Source organism: Rattus rattus, chromosome 7 (assembly GCF_011064425.1).
Source record: "Rattus rattus isolate New Zealand chromosome 7, Rrattus_CSIRO_v1, whole genome shotgun sequence".
Lineage (NCBI taxonomy): Eukaryota > Metazoa > Chordata > Mammalia > Rodentia > Muridae > Rattus > Rattus rattus.
In genome coordinates, this window is record NC_046160.1 from 114,117,514 (window position 1) to 114,134,724 (window position 17,211).

Below are 17,211 nucleotides of genomic sequence, written 5' to 3' on the forward strand. Positions count from 1 at the left end.
AAGTTCTTAAAAAGTATTTGCTGACTGTTAATCATATTGACCTTAGTCCCTGCAGCCTCAAAATTGTTTCTTGAGAACCATATTCCTTGTTCATCGTTTTTCTTAAGCCTCTTAGAAAAACATTTTCAGGGAAAGGACCCAGTGCACAAAAAGCATCAAATGTGACTGCTGAGATGTTTCAAATACATAGTTTTAAAGGCACAGTTTCCTCAACATAGAATTATCATATAATCCAGCAACCTTACTTGTGGGAAACTAGTCCAAAAAAGGTGATAAGAGGGGCTCAAACAGGATCTATGCATCTATGTTCACAAAAACAATCTTCACAATAGCCAAAAGAGAAAGCAACTCAAGTGTCGAGTGCAGAGTGAACAAAAGACGATGTGCACATAAAAGCAGGTATCTATGTAAGAAGAGGCATGGCCTCGTGATAGAGCTAAGTGCTCACCTTTCATCTTTGGGGGCCGGGCCCAATCCTCAGAACTAACTAAACTACCTGCCTCCCCAGCCCCGCACTGGATGGCAAATGTAGACCAGGCAGGTCTTGAATTCAGATCACCTTGAGGGTTGAGATCAAAGGTGTATGCCACCATAGCCGGCTGCAGTAAGCTTGTTCAATGAATTTTTAAAAAGGAAATTCTGACCCATGCTAAAGCACTGATAAATTGAAAGCATTGTAGAAAGTAAACCTGTCACAAAAGTACAAATAGGGCATGATTACATTCATATGAAGTATAATCAAATTCAAAAACAGAAACTAGAATGGTGGTTGCCAGGGGTTGTGGAGTTAGGATTTAATGAGCAGATTTTCATTTGTGGAAAATGTGTTTTAGAGAAGATGGTAGTAATGGTTGTACAACTATGCGAGTTATTTAACTTCATAAAATATATACTAAAAACTAGTTAGAATGGTAATTATGTATTTTATGTTACATAGAAAATGAAAAATATTAAAACAGAACACAGATTTGTGTTTTTAAAAACATTCTCTCTGATGAAAAATTTCTTTTCATGACTGTGGTGGATTACACACTGGAATAGGGATGTAGAATTTTCAAAGAGCTTTTCATGCGTTGTAGCGATTACTTTCAAAATAAGCTCTTCATGCAGACAGAACAGGTACCATTTTTTATTTTCTGAATGAACATGCTAAGGTGGAAGCTAAACCATCATCTAGTTTTGGTTCTATTGCTGGGACAAAGCATCTTTAAGGGAGAGAGGGTTTACTTGGCTTAGTATTCCAGGTTACCGTCCATCACTGTCAGAGAATCAAGGCAGGAACTTGAAGCAGCTGCTTACATCAATAGTCAAAAACAGAAAGAGAATGAATATACACATGCTTACTGCTTAGTTTGCTTCCTCTGCTCTTATACGATTCAGGACCCAACCTCAGAGAATGAATGGTACACTGCCTACTTTTAGGCTAAGTCTTCCCACATCAATTAATACAATCAAGATAATATCTTACAGACATAACCACAGGGTGATCTGATCTAGACAGTCCCTCTTTGAGACTCTCTTTGCAAGTGATTTTAGATTGGGCGAAGTTGACAATTAAAGTCAGCCATTACAACTATCTTACTCAAAGTTAGAGCACAATGGCAAAGCCAAGACTGGATTCCAGCAACAGTGATTCTAATCTTGTGTTCATAAGGCCACTTCAAAAGGCTTCAATCCAAATAGGCTTTCTGAAGGGCAACACTGTGTCTTATGCTATTCACATTGCTTTTATTAGTCCACTATTTTTATGCCACTAAAGTCTGCATTTTATCCCACCTAAGGTTAAAGGGACTCATCTTTGTGTGGGTGGGTACATATCTTATGTGAGATGATGTACGTACATGTGTGCACAGGTGTGTATAGAGATTAGAGGATACTTTCAGGTATCATACCTTCCATCTTTTTTTATTTAAAGATTTATTTATTTTATGTATGAGTACACTGTCGCTGTCTTCAGACACACCAGAAGAGGGCATCAGATTCCATTACAGATGGTTGTAAACCACCATGTGGTTGCTGGGAATTGAACTCATAACCTCTGAAAGAGAAGCCAGTGCTCTTTACTGCTGAGCCATCTCTCCAGCCCCTTCATCTTTTATTTGACACAGTGTTTCCATGGGCTCAGAATTTCACCAAGAAGGCTAGGATGGCTGGCTAGGGGGCTCCAGGTATTCACCCATCTACCATTCTTTGGATTAAAAGGGCAAATCATATTATCCAGCTTTTCATGTGGATTCTAGGGATCCAAATCTCTGGTACGCATGCCTGTAAGGCAAGCAGTTTAGTTGAGTTCTCTCCAACCCCAAATGGACTGATCACAATCTTTCTAGTACTTTGAATTATCTATGAATGGTGAAGTTTACTGATTGTGGATTAAAACACTGTAAGCATCACATTCAGACATAGAAGACAATTTTCAGTTCTTCCTCTTTTGTAGGGGATATTTTTGCAATTTCTATAGGAAGAATTTGTATAAATATACACAAAAGTAGAAAGACTTTTCATCAGTAAATTAGAAAATTAGTTGAATTGTAGCAATGTCCTATCAACTCTACTCAAAACTTCTCCCTCTCCATCCTGAATTATTTTGACACACTCTCAGGTGACATATATTTTATTTGTAAACCCTGTGTATATCACCTCTGGAAGGAAGGATAAAAAACAACTGCAGTAGCCTCACCTAAAACAATACTAATTCCTTAATAGGAACTTCACAGACTTACATTTTTTTTTCCTTTTCTCACTTTGAAACAAGGTCTAAATATGGCCCACACATTGTGAGAGGAAGAATGACAATTAACCTGAAATCTCTCCTTCAAGTGTCTCTCCTTTTGTATCTCCATTTCCTCCATGTAATTTTCTGATGTTTATTAAGAAATGAGGTTATCAGTCAGGTGGTGATGCATGTCTTTAGTCCCAGCACTCCGGAGGCAGAGGGGCAGAAGAGCAGAGGGGCAAAAGGGCAGAGAAGTAGAGGGAGTGGGATAGGCAGAGAAGCAGATGTCTCTATGAGTTCCAGGCTAGCCTGGTCTAAAAAGCTAGTTCCAGGACAGCTAAAGCTACACAAAGAAACCCTGTCTTGAATCTCTAACCCCAAAAAACCAAAAAGGAAGGAAGGAAGGAAGGAAGGAAGGAAGGAAGGAAGGAAGGAAGGAAGGAAGGAAGGAAAAGAGGTTATCTGACTGTCTCAGTTTAGATTTTGACAAATAAATCACTTCACTGAGATTGAATAGAATGTTCCTCTGGTTTCTTTTAGAATGAACTGACACATCTAGAAATGTGGTCAGATTCAGTATCATTCTTGTTTATGTGTTTGAGGGAGTGAGTGTGGGCACAGGCAAACCAAAGCAGATGTGTGTAAGACTTTGTGTTGGGTGTTGGTCCTCCCCTTCTACCTTATTTGAGACAAGAGTCTTTTCTTGTTTTGTTGTTGAAACCAGGCTAGCTGCCCTGCAGGCTTCCATCATGGACTCTGTCTCCACCTCCCACCTCTCAGTAGGGACATACCAGGATTAGAGATGCCTATGCGGTAGTTACTACTAGGCTTGAGTAGGCAAGTTCTTTACCTACTGAGTCATCTCCTCAGCTCGAAATCTCATTGCTGTATGAACACACATGTGTATTTATTTAGCCAAGACTGCCTCATGGGTAACTGTCAAATTAGTTTTGTCGGCCTGACATAAACCTCGACATATTTCAGAAGAGCTTTGGAAGAGCTAATCTCAATTGAGGAACTGCCTTCATCAGATGGGCCTGTGGGCATTTTCTTGATGCACATTGATATGGGAGAGCCTGGGATATATAAAAAAAAGGTAATTGGACAGATAGGGAATCAAGGCAGTAAGCAGTGTTCCTTCCTCATTTCTGCTTTAGTTCCCACCTTGAGTTCCTGCCTTAACATCTTTCGATGGTAAGACTGTAAGGTGTAAGATGATATCATTCCTTTCCCTCCAAGTTGCTTTTATTTATGGTGTTTATCACAGCATCAGAAAGCAAAGTAGAACAATTATGGGATGCACTTCAAACTGTTGGTACAAAATTTCTACTTAACTCTCAACATTTTAACAGTCACCAGTAATCACTAACTAGAATCATTAATTTGTTAGGGTTTGCAAAACCTATTTCTTCTTCTTTTTTTTTCTTTTTTAAATGTAGCAAATGTTTTCTTTTGGGGGCCTCTAGTTTTTTTTTTTTTTTTTTTTTATTATTATTAACTTGAGTATTTCTTATATACATTTTAATGTTATTCCCTTTCCGGTTTCCGGGCAAACATCCCCTCCCCTCCCTTCCTTATGGGTGTTCCCTCCCAACCCTCCCCCATTGCTGCCCTCTCCCCAACAGTCTAGTTCACTAGGGGTTCAGTCTTAGCAGGACCCAGGGCTTCCCTTCCACTGGTGCTCTTACTAGGATATTCATTGCAACCCTCAGGGTCAGAGTCCAGGGTCAGTCCATGTATAGTCTTTGGGTAGTGGCTTAGTCCCTGGAAGCTCTGGTTGGTTGGCATTGCTGTACATATGGGGTCTCGAGCTCCTTCAAGCTCTTCCAGTTCTTTTTCTCTGATTCCTTCAACAGGGGTCCCGTTCTCAGATCAGTGGTTTCCTGCTGGCATACGCCTCTGTATTTGCTGTATTCTGGCTGTGTCTCTCATGAGCGATCTGCACTCACATTTTGATCATCCGTCTTGAGTTTCATTTGTTCTAGGCATCTAGGGTAACTCAAGCATTTGGGCTAATAGCCACTTATCAATGAGTACATACCATGTATGTCTTTCTGTGATTGGGTTAGCTCACCAGGATGATATTTTCCAGTTCAACCATTTGCCTCAATAATTCCTTAAAGTCATTGTTTTTTGATAGCTGAGTAATATTCCATTGTGTAGATGTACCACATTTTCTGTATCCATTCCTCTGTTGAAGGGCATCTGGGTTCTTTCCAGCTTCTGGCTATTATAAATAAGGCTGCGATATGAACATAGTGGAGCACGTGTCTTTTTATATGTTGGGGCATCTTTGGGTATATGCCCAGGAGAGGTATAGCTGGATCCTCAGGCAGTTCAATGTCCAATTTTCTGAGGAACCTCCAGACTGATTTCCAGAATGGTTGTAGCAGTCTGCAACCCACCAACAATGGAGGAGTGTTCCCTTTCTCCACATCCTTGCCAGCATATGCTGTCACCGGAGTTTTTGATCTTAGCCATTCTGACTGGTGTGAGGCGGAATCTCAGGGTTGTTTTGATTTGCATTTCCCTTATGACTAACGATGTTGAACATTTCTTTAGGTGTTTCTCAGCCATTCGGCATTCCTCAGCTGTGAATTCTCTGTTTAGCTCTGAACCCCATTTTTTAATAGGGTTATTTGTCTCCTTGCTGTCTAACTTTTTCAGTTCTTTGTATATTTTGGATATAAGCCCTCTATCTGTTGTAGGATTGGTAAAGATCTTTTTCCCAATCTGTTGGTTGCCGCTTTGTCCTAACCACAGTGTCCTTTGCCTTACAGAAGCTTTGCAGTTTTATGAGATCCCATTTGCTCCATTCTTGATCTTAGAGCATAAGCCATTGGTGTTTTGTTCAGGAAATTTTTTCCAGTGCCCATGTGTTCCAGATGCTTCCTAGTTTTTTCTTCTATTAGTTTGAGTGTGTCTGGTTTGATGTGGAGGTCCTTGATCCACTTGGACTTAAGCTTTGTACAGGTGATAAGCATGGATCGATCTGCATTCTTCTACATGTTGACCTCCAGTTGAACCAGCACCATTTGCTGAAAATGCTATCTTTTTTCCATTGGATGGATTTGGCTCCTTTGTCAAAAATCAAGTGACCATAGGTGTGTGGATTCATTTCTGGGTCTTCAATTCTGTTCCATTGGTCTATCTGTCTGTCTCTGTACCAATACCATGCAGTTTTTATCACTATTGCTCTGTAATACTGCTTGAGTTCAGGAACAGTGATTCCCCCTGAAGTCCTTTTTTTTTATTGTTGAGGATAGTTTTAGCTATCCTGGGTTTTTTGTTATTCCAGATGAATTTGCAAATTGTTCTGTCTAACTCTTTGAAGAATTGGATTGGTATTTTGATGGGGATTGCATTGAATCTGTAGATCGCTTTTGGTAAAATGGCCATTTTACTATATTAATCCTGCCAATCCATGAGCATGGGAGATCTTTCCACCTTCTGAGGTCTTCTTCAATTTCTTTTCTTCAGTGTCTTGAAGTTCTTATTGTACAGATCTTTTACTTGCTTGGTTAAAGTCACATCGAGGTATTTTATATTATTTGGGTCTATTATGAAGGGTGTCGTTTCCCTAATTTCTTTCTCGGCTTGTTTCTCTTTTGTGTAGAGGAAGGCTACTGATTTATTTGAGTTAATTTTATACCCAGCCACTTTGCTGAAGTTGTTTATCAGCTTTAGTAGTTCTCTGGTGGAACTTTTGGCATCACTTAAATATACTATCATATCATCTGCAAATAGTGATATTTTGACTTCTTCTTTTCCGATCTGTATCCCCTTGATCTCCTTTTGTTGTCTGATTGCTCTGGCTAGAACTTCAAGAACTATATTGAATAAGTAGGGAGAGAGTGGGCAGCCTTGTCTAGTCCCTGATTTTAGTGGGATTGCTTCAAGTTTCTCTCCATTTAGTTTAATGTTAGCAACTGGTTTGCTGTATATGGCTTTTACTATGTTTAGGTATGGGCCTTGTATTCCTATTCTTTCCAGGACTTTTATCATGAAGGGGTGTTGAATTTTGTCAAATGCTTTCTCAGCATCTAATGAAATGAACATGTGGTTTTGTTCTTTCAGTTTGTTTATATAATGGATCACGTTGATGGTTTTCCAGATATTAAACCATCCCTGCATGCCTGGGATGAAGCCTACTTGATCATGGTGGATGATTGTTTTGATGTGCTCTTGGATTCGGTTTGCCAGAATTTTGTTGAGTATTTTTGGCCAATGTTCATAAGGGAAATTGGTCTGAAGTTCTCTTTCTTTGTTGGGTCTTTGTGTGGTTTAGGTATAAGAGTAATTGTGGCTTCATAGAAGGAATTCGTAGTGCTCCATCTGTTTCAATTTTGTGGAATAGTTTGGATAATATTGGTATGAGGTCTTCTATGAAGGTCTGATAGAATTCTGCACTAAACCCGTCTGGACCTGGGCTCTTTTTTTGGTTGGGAGACCTTTAATGACTGCTTCTATTTCCTTAGGAGTTATGGGGTTGTTTAACTGGTTTATCTGTTCCTGATTTAACTTCGGCACCTGGTATCTGTCTAGGAAATTGTCCATTTCCTGTAGATTTTCAAGTTTTGTTGAATATAGGCTTTTATAGTAAGATCTAATGATTTTTTGAATTTCCTCTGAATCTGTAGTTATGTCTCCCTTTTCATTTCTGATTTTGTTAATTTGGACACACTCTCTGTGTCCTCTCGTTAGTCTGGCTAGGGGTTTATCTATCTTGTTGATTTTCTCAAAGAACCAACTTTTGGTTCTGTTGATTCTTTCTATGGTCCTTTTTGTTTCTACTTGGTTGATTTCAGCTCTGAGTTTGATTATTTCCTGCCTTCTACTCCTCCTGGGTGTATTTGCTTCTTTTTGTTCTAGAGCTTTTAGGTGTGCTGTCAAGCTGCTGACATATGCTCTTTCCTGTTTCTTTCTGCAGGCACTCAGCGCTATGAGTTTTCCTCTTAGCACAGCTTTCATTGTGTCCCATAAGTTTGGGTATGTTGTACCTTCATTTTCATTAAAATCTAAAAAGTTTTTAATTTCTTCCTTGACCAGGTTATCATTGAGTAGAGCATTGTTCAGTTTCCACGTATATGTGGGCATTCTTCCCTTATTGTTATTGAAGACCAGCTTTAGGCCGTGGTGGTCCGATAGCACGCATGGGATTATTTCTATCTTTCTGTATCTGTTGAGGCCTGTTTTTTGACCAATTATATGGTCAATTTTGGAGAAAGTACCATGAGGAGCTGAGAAGAAGGTATATCCGTTGGCGTTAGGATAGAATGTTCTATAAATAGCCGTTAAGTTTATTTGGCTCATGACTTCTCTTAGTCTGTCTACGTCTCTGTTTAATTTCTGTTTCCATGATCTGTCCATTGATGAGAGTGGGGTGTTGAAATCTCCTACTATTATTGTGTGAGGTGCAATGTGTGTTTTGAGCTTTAGTAAGGTTTCTTTTTACGTATGTAGGTGCCCTTGTATTTGGGGCATAGATATTTAGGATTGAGAGTTCATCTTGGTGGATTTTTCCTTTGATGAATATAAAGTGTCCTTCCTTATCTTTTTTGATGACTTTTAGTTGGAAATTGATTTTATTTGATATTAGAATGGCTACTCCAGCTTGCTTCTTCAGACCATTTGCTTGGAAAGTTGTTCCCAGCCTTTCACTCTGAGGTAGTGTCTGTCTTTGTCTCTGAGGTGTGTTTCCTGTAGGCAGCAGAATGCAGGGTCCTCGTTGCGTATCCAGTTTGTTAATCTATGTCTTTTTATTGGGGAGTTGAGGCCATTGATGTTGAGAGATATTAAGGAATAGTGATTATTGCTTCCTGTTATATTCATATTTGGATGTGAGGTTGTGTTTGTGTGCTTTTTTTCTTCTCTTTGTTTTGTTGCCAAGGCGATTAGTTTCTTGCCTCTTCTTGGGTATAGCTTGCCTCCTTATGTTGGGCTTTACCATTTATTATCCTTTGTAGTGCTGGATTTGTAGAAAGATATTGTGTAAATTTGGTTTTGTCATGGAATATCTTGGTTTCTCCATCTATGTTAATTGAGAGTTTTGCAGGATACAGTAGCCTGGGCTGGCATTTGTGTTCTCTTAGGGTCTGTATGACATCAGTCCAGGATCTTCTGGCCTTCATAGTTTCTGGCTAGAAGTCTGGTGTGATTCTGATAGGTCTGCCTTTATATGTTACTTGACCTTTTTCCCTTACTGCTTTTAATATTCTTTCTTTATTTTGAGCGTTTAGTGTTTTGACTATTATGTGACGGGAGGTGTTTCTTTTCTGGTCCAATCTATTTGGAGTTCTGTAGGCTTCTTGTATGCCTATGGGTATCTCTTTTTTTAGGTTAGGGAAGTTTTCTTCTATGATTTTGTTGAAGATATTTACTGGTCCTTTGAGCTGGGAGTCTTCACTCTCTTCTATACCTATTATCCTTAGGTTTGATCTTCTCATTGAGTCCTGGATTTCCTGTATGTTTTGGACCAGTAGCTTTTTCCACTTTACATTATCTTTGACAGTTGAGTCAATGATTTCTATGGAATCTTCTGCTCCTGAGATTCTCTCTTCCATCTCTTGTATTCTGTTGGTGAAGCTTGTATCTACAGCTCCTTGTCTCTTCTTTTGGTTTTCTATATCCAGGGTTATTTCCATGTGTTCTTTCTTGATTGTTTCTATTTCCATTTTTAATTCCTTCAACTGTTTGTTTGTGTTTTCCTGGAATTCTTTCAGGGAATTTTGCGATTCCTCTCTGTAGGCTTCTACTTGTTCTCTAAGGGAGTTCTTCACATCTTTCTTGAAGTCCTCCAGCATCATGATCAAATCTGATTTTGAAACTAGATCTTGCTTTTCTGGTGTGTTTGGATATTCCATGTTTGTTTTGGTGGGAGAATTGGGCTCCGATGATGCCATGTAGTCTTGGTTTCTGTTGCTTGTGTTCCTGCGCTTGCCTCTCGCCATCAGATTATCTCTAGTGTTACTTTGTTCTGCTAATTCTGACAGTGGCTAGACTGTCCTATAAGCCTGTGTGTCAGGAGTGCTGTAGACCTGTTTTACTGTTTTCTTTCAGCCAGTTATGGGGACAGAGTGTTCTGCTTTTGTGTGTGTAGTTTTGTCCCTCTACAGGTCTTCAGCTGTTCCTGTGGGCCTGTGTCTTGAATTCACCAGGCAGGTCACTTGCAGCAGAAAAGTTGGTCTTACCTGTGGTCCCGAGGCTCAAGTTCGTTCGCGGGGTGCTGCCCACGGGCTCTCTGAGGTGGCAGCAACCGGGAAGATCTGCGCTGCCTCTTCCGGGAGCCTCCGAGCACCAGGGTTCGAGCGGAAGAGCGCAGGTCTGCACTCCAGTCACGCCTGTATGTCGTATGCCGTCTCCTCCGGGTTAGCAGGCGTGTCTGCCTCTCTGAAGGTTTAGCTCTCCTTCCCACGGGATTTGGGTGCAGAGAACTGTTTATCCGGTCTGTTTCCTTCAGGTTCCGGCGGTGTCTCAGGCAGGGCTCCTGCCTCACCTGGGCCCTCTCCCACGGGAGCTCAGAGGCCTTATACAGTTTCCTCTTGGGCCAGGGATGTGGGCAGGGGTGGGCAGTGTTGGTGGTCTCTTCTGCTCTGCAGCCTCAGGAGTGCCCACCTGACCAGGCGGTAAGGTATCTCTCCCACGGGTTCTGGGAGCAGAGAGCTGCTGCGGGCGGGATCCGCGGGTGTGGGACTTCCGTAAACACAGGACGTGCCTGGTCCTAGAGGGATTTTGCCTCTGTTGTCCCGATTCCACCCGGCAAGTCACTTGCAGCAGATAAGTTAGTCTTACCTTTGGTCCCGAGGCTCGAGTTCGCTCGCGGGGTTCTGCCCACGGGCTCTCCGCGGTGGCAGCGACCAGGAAGATCTGCGCCGCCTCTTCCGGGAGCCTCCGTGCACCAGGGTTCCAGATGGCCTCCGGTGTTTTCCTCTGGAATCAGCAATGTGTGTAGAGAGCAGTCTCTTCTGGTTTCGCAGGCGTGTCTGCCTCTCTGAAGGTTTAGCTCTCCTTCCCACGGGATTTGGGTGCAGAGAACTGTTTATCCGGTCTGTTTCCTTCAGGTTCCGGCGGTGTCTCAGGCAGGGCTCCTGCCTCACCTGGGCCCTCTCCCACGGGAGCCCAGAGGCCTTATACAGTTTCCTCTTGGGCCAGGGATGTGGGCAGGGGTGGGCAGTGTTGGTGGTCTCTTCTGCTCTGCAGCCTCAGGAGTGCCCACCTGACCAGGCGGTAAGGTATCTCTCCCACGGGTTCTGGGAGCAGAGAGCTGCTGCGGGCCGGGATCCGCGGGTGTGGGACTTCCCTATTTCTTCTTCTTTAATCATTAGCTGGAAGAATTCTGTAGAGCTTGTCAATTATTTAATTGGCCGATTCTATAATTTATATAGAAGGGGCAGAATTATTTTTTGTTGATGCTTACTAAGTTTGAAAACAACTAGTTACAAACTAGTACATTTTTCTTTAAAGGTGGTCAATGAAACATCCTTTAAAACATTTAGAATATACTTTTAAGAATTTGAGTTCAGGTTCATATATTGGACACGTTTTAATTCCTTGTAACTATCATTCCATGTTATTCATACTGGCTACTAAGACCTTATAACACGATTCTGCCTGCTTCTGGCAATTTTTTTACTTTCTAGGTTCACATGCTGTGTAGCAAGGGCTAGGCTGGAGCTCTTAATCCTCCTGCTTCAGCTTTCTGCATGTTGTGGTTACAGGTTGCACCAATAAACCCATTTAGCTAATTGACTATCTGTCTCAATATTAAAGCTATAAATAAGATATTTCCAAAAATGACAAGGTACTATCTTGGTCTACTGTATCCATACTCTTACTCGTACTTTTATGCATAAATTTCAAATCCCCTTTTGAATACTATCTTTACGATACTAAAGTTAGTAAGTCCTACCTCTCATGTCCTATACCAACACCTAAATATATTTTTATTTACAATTGCTGGATATTAACAATAAGTGTGCTTATTCTATTTTTTTACAAGTTTTCTTTTTTAATATGTATATAGGAAGCATGCCCATGTGTGGATGCATGTAGAGGATTCTTCTTCGATTGTTCCCCCTCACCACCTTTTTTTTTTTTTGGAGACAGGGTCTCTATCTCTGTGTAGTCCTGGCTGTCCTGGAATTCTCTATGTATACCAGGCAGTCCTTGAACTCAAGTAGATCCACGTGTTTCTTCCTCGCTAGTGCTTGAATTAAAGGTGTATGCTACTATGCCCAGTTCTATTTTTTTATGCAGGGTGTCTCACTAAATCTAGAGTCAGTGAGGCTAGTTGGCTGATGAGTCCCAGTGATTTCCCTGTCTTCACCTTCCCAGAGATGTAACTGCAGACACCTGGCTTTTTACATGGGTGCTGAGGACCTGCATTCAGATCCTCACGGCTGAGCCATCTCTCATCTCATTAAGCAGCTTTGGTTTGGTACCCATCTTGCCATGATCTGTCTGACTCTGCCTTTTGAGTACTGGAATTATAGGTGCATACTGCCATGAACAGCTTTTCTCCAGTTTTGATAATTAAACTTGCCATCCTTGACTACAAAATGGCTTAAAGTCAGTCTAGTCTACATGAGACCCTGCCTCAAAAAAAAAAAAAAAAAAAAAAAAAAAAAGAGACAGAGGGAAGAAGGGCAGGTCTTTTTTTCACTTATCCACTTCTCATTGAACAAAAAAGTAGCCCAAAAGCCTTTTAAATTCATGAATGTTAAAAGTACCTAACCCCTCCCTGCTTTGAGACAGGTTCTTACCATGTTTCTAAGGCTGGTCTCAGACTCTTGAGCTCAAGGATTCCCTGTGTCTTCCACTTCTAAAGTGCTAGAGTAACATGAGTGTGCTACCACACTCAGCATTAGGAGAACCTTACTATGCTCATATGGGCTTTTCTTATTTTTTAAATATAGCCTATTCCATGCAAAACAGCTGTCAATCCCCTAGTGATACTTTTTTTTAAATTCTATTAAAATGCATTTTAAAAGAACATAAATGTACATAACATCCCACTTAACTATGTGACATTCTTGTATGTGTAATTTTAAGAATTTTTTTTCAAACCAGAGGATGAGGGAAAAGACTGCAGAATATGAGGTGAGTCTGGCTCTTAGATTCTTGGCTTTACAGAAGAAACTTATTTTAAATTAGGGGAGTAGGTGGTATTTGAATTTTTGGCTGACTTCTCCTCCTAAAATGAAATTATATATTCTTAGTGTTCCTGATTTTTCTAGTTATGAAATATTTCTCTAATTATCAGTTACAATGTACATGATCTGAAATTTGTTAGTTCTTAAAGTATTATCATTATCATTATCATTATTATTATTATTATTATTATTATTATTATTATTATTATTATTATTGAGACAAGGTCTTACTATGTAGCTTTGGCTGGCCTGGAGCTCGCTAGGTAGATCAGGTTGGTCTCTTAACTCATAGAGATTGACCTGCCTTTGCCTCCTTAGTGCTGGGATTAAAGATGTGTGTCACCACACTGGGCTAATATTCTTCAAAGAGTCACATAGGCAAGAGTTTGAAGACAATCCAGGCTACCCAGTGACAAAAGAAAGTAATGAAAAACCTAGGGAATAGATGCTAGCAATGTTTTATAAATCATTCTTTTTAATTTTTATATAGAGTTGTGTGTGAACATGGGCACATAGCATTTATGTGTGCATGTATGTGTAAACATTAGAACAAGTTGACAGTGGGAGTACTCCTTTATGACTTTCCTTTTTTTAAAAATTTATTGTGTATGTGGATATTTTGCTTGCATGTATAACGGAGTTGGATAATCTGGAACTAAAATTATAGGCAGTTGTTAGCTGTTATATGGATGTTGGGAATTGAACCTAATCCTCTTGGAAAAGTTGACAATGAGTGTCCTTAACCATGGAGTCATCGTCTCTTCAGTTCATCTATAACTTATTTTTTGAGTCGAGGTTTCTCACTGAACTTTGAGCTTGGAAATTTGGCTAGACTGGTTAGCAAGCAAACCTCCAGGAACTACCTGTCTCTTTTCCTCAATTCTGCCATCATACCTGGCTTTTATTAGGTTTTGAAATCTAAATTCAGGTCCTTACACTAATTCACCAAGCACTTTATCCATGAAGCCATTTCCCAAGCCCCAGATCATTCTTTTATTTTTTTAAAAGATGAATTATTTATTATATATAAGTATATCATAGCCGTCTTCAGACACACCAGAAGAGGGCCTCAGATCTCATTACAGATAGTTGTAAGCCACCATGTGGTTGCTGGGATTTGAACTCAGGACCTCTAGAAGAGCAATGGTGCTCTTAACCACTGAGCCATCTCTCCAGCCTGCCCCAGATCATTTTTAATAGGGTTAGAAAAAGTCAAACCAGCAGGGCATGGTAGTACATGGCTGTAATCTTAGCTCTCGAGAGGTAGTGGCAGGAGATTCAGGAGCTTTAGGCCAGCCAGGGATACATCAAACCCTAGCTCAAAGGGGGGGGGGGGGAAGACTTCAAAACAACGAATCTTTAAAAGAGATATATAATTATATTAGTAGGAATAAATTTTAAATATAGTTATTTGATTTATAAAAATTAGAATTTATTAAAGCTCAACCTTGAAAAGTATTATACATTCAGATGTACATTAAAATATAAAGCTAGTGTGTGACTATTGCAGGCTATCCTTAGGTTTACTGAAGTGTTTCAGTCTACTATAGAGCTTGAAAGTACTCTGCTGAGTCAAGAGAATCTCAAAGGCTAGGCTATTTAAACAAATCATAAAATCAAAGAACTTATCTGCTCAATGTTCTCTTCTCCCTTCATCTCAGAATCAGAATTGTTCCCTACTCAATTATAAGAATAATCTGTTGTTTAAAACTGTTTCCAAATATACAGAGCAATACATAAATAAAAAGGCAATTCCCTATATCTGTCTCTCCCCCAACCCCTGAGAAAACTTGAAATAACCCAATTCTTCCTTTACTAGGATTTGAACATAATTATTATTTGGGGAGATAGGACCTCACTGTGTAGACTTCAGGCTGCTCTCAGATTTGTGATCCTCTCACTGGGTTAAAGCATGTGGCTCCATGCCTGTCATAAATAGTTTTAAGTAGGGTATTCTCACAGGTAGTTCTGTAAATAGCTAATTTCATTTCAAAGTATATCAAGGTTGAAGAAATAGTCACATAAAAAATTGTTCTTTGCCTTTTAAAAATCCAAACATAGAGTTGCACTGTGAACATGCTATAATGTACTTAATCATAACCATATGGAGTCAGCCACCTCTTCATTATTATAAACAGTGTTGCTACCCTTTTACATGTCTTTGACCACTCACAGATAAAGACTACTTACTGGGTTAAAAGCCAGGCATGGTGGCACACACTTTTAATTCCACTTGAGAAGGAGAAGCAGGTATGTTCAAGGCTACTCTAGTCTATAAATGCAGGTACTGGCCACAGAACTGGCCAGAGCTATAGCGATATTGTGTAAAAAGAAAGGAAGGAAGGAAGGAGGGAAGGAAGGAAGGAAGGAGGGAAGGAAGGAAGCAAGCAAGGAAGCATGCAAGCAGGCAGGGAAAGAAAAAGGAAAGCAAAAAGGAGAGGAGAAGGAAGGCGGAGAAAAAAAAACCAATTTGGAGATACACTGTCAGAAAAGGTGCAATTTCTCAAAGTCCTAGTCAGAGCAATTAGACAACAAAAGGAGATCAAAGGGATACAGATTGGAAAGGAAGAAGTCAAAATATCACTATTTGCAGACGATATGATTCTATATTTAAGTGATCCCAAAAGTTCCACCAGAGAACTACTAAACCTGATAAACACCTTCAGCAAAGTGGCTGGGTATAAAATTAACTCAAATAAATCAGTAGCCTTCCTCTACACAACAGAGAAACAAGCCAAGAAAGAAATTAGGGAAACGACACCCTTCATAATAGTCCCAAATAATATAAAATACCTCAGTGTGACTTTAACCAAGCAAGTGAAAGATCTGTATGATAAGAACTTCAAGCCTCCGAAGAAAGAAATTGAAGAAGATCTCAGAAGATGGAAAGATCTCCCATGCTCATGGATTGGCAGGATTAACATAGTAAAAATGGCCATTTTACCAAAAGCAATCTATAGATTCAATGCAATCCCCATCCAAATTCCAACCCAATTCTTCATAGAGTTAGACAGAACAATTTGCAAATTCATTTGGAATAACAAAAAACCCAGGATAGCTAAAACTATCCTCAACAATAAAAGGACTTCTGGGGGAATCACTATCCCTGAACTCAAGCAGTATTACAGAGCAATAGTGATAAAAACTGTATGGTACTGGTACAGAAACAGACAGATAGACCAGTGGAATAGAACTGAAGACCCAGAAATGAACCCACACACCTATGGTCACTTGATTTTTGACAAAGGAGCCAAAACCATCCAATGGAAAAAAGATAGCATTTTCAGCAAATGGTGCTGGTTCAACTGGAGGTCAGCATGTAGAAGAATGCATATCAATCAATTCTTATCACCCTGTACAAAGCTTAAGTCCAAGTGGATCAAGGACTTCCACATCAAACCAGATACACTCAAACTAGTAGAAGAAAAAGTGGGGAAGAATCTCGAACACATGGGTACTGGAGAAAATTTCCTGAACAAAACACCAATGGCTTATGCTCTAAGATCAAGAATCGACAAATGGGATCTCATAAAACTGCAAAGCTTCTGTAAGGCAAAGAACACTGTTGTTAGGACAAAACGGCAACCAACAGATTGGGAAAAGATCTTTACCAATCCTACAACAGATAGAGGGCTTATATCCAAAATAAAAAAAGAACTCAAGAAGTTAGACTGCAGGGAGACAAATAACCCTATTAAAAAATGGGGTTCAGAGCTAAACAAAGAATTCACAGCTGAAGAATGCCGAATAGCTGAGAAGCACCTAAAGAAATGTTCAACATCTTTAGTCATAAGGGAAATGCAAATCAAAACAACCCTGAGATTCCGCCTCACACCAGTCAGAATGGATAAGATCAAAAACTCCGGTGACAGCATATGCTGGTGAGGATGTGGAGAAAGAGGAACACTCCTTCACTGTTGGTGGGATTGCCGACTAGTACAACCATTCTGGAAATCAGTCTGGAGGTTCCTCAGAAAATTGGACATTGAACTACCTGAGGACCCAGCTATACCTCTCTTGGGCATATACCCAAAAGATGCCCCAACATATAACAAAGACACATGCTCCACTATGTTCATAGTAGCCTTATTTATAATAGACAGAAGCTGGAAAGAACCCAGATGCCCTTCAACAGAGGAATTGATACAGAAAATGTGGTACATCTACACAGTGGAATACTACTCAGTTATCAAAAACAATGACTTTATGAAATTCATAGGCAAATGGATGGAACTGGAAAATATCATCCTGTAGTGAGGTAACCCAATCACAGAAAACACACATGGTATGCACTCATTGATAAGTGGCTATTAGCCCAAATGCTCGAATTACCCTAAATGCACA

At 40.1% G+C, this 17,211-nt stretch overlaps 1 protein-coding gene across 1 annotated transcript in view; it reads right to left on the reverse strand.

The window, feature by feature from the left end:
• The window catches only part of Btbd7 (BTB domain containing 7), a 95,780-nt gene that overhangs the window by 60,156 nt on the left and 18,413 nt on the right, over positions 1 to 17,211 (reverse strand). The window lies entirely within an intron of this gene.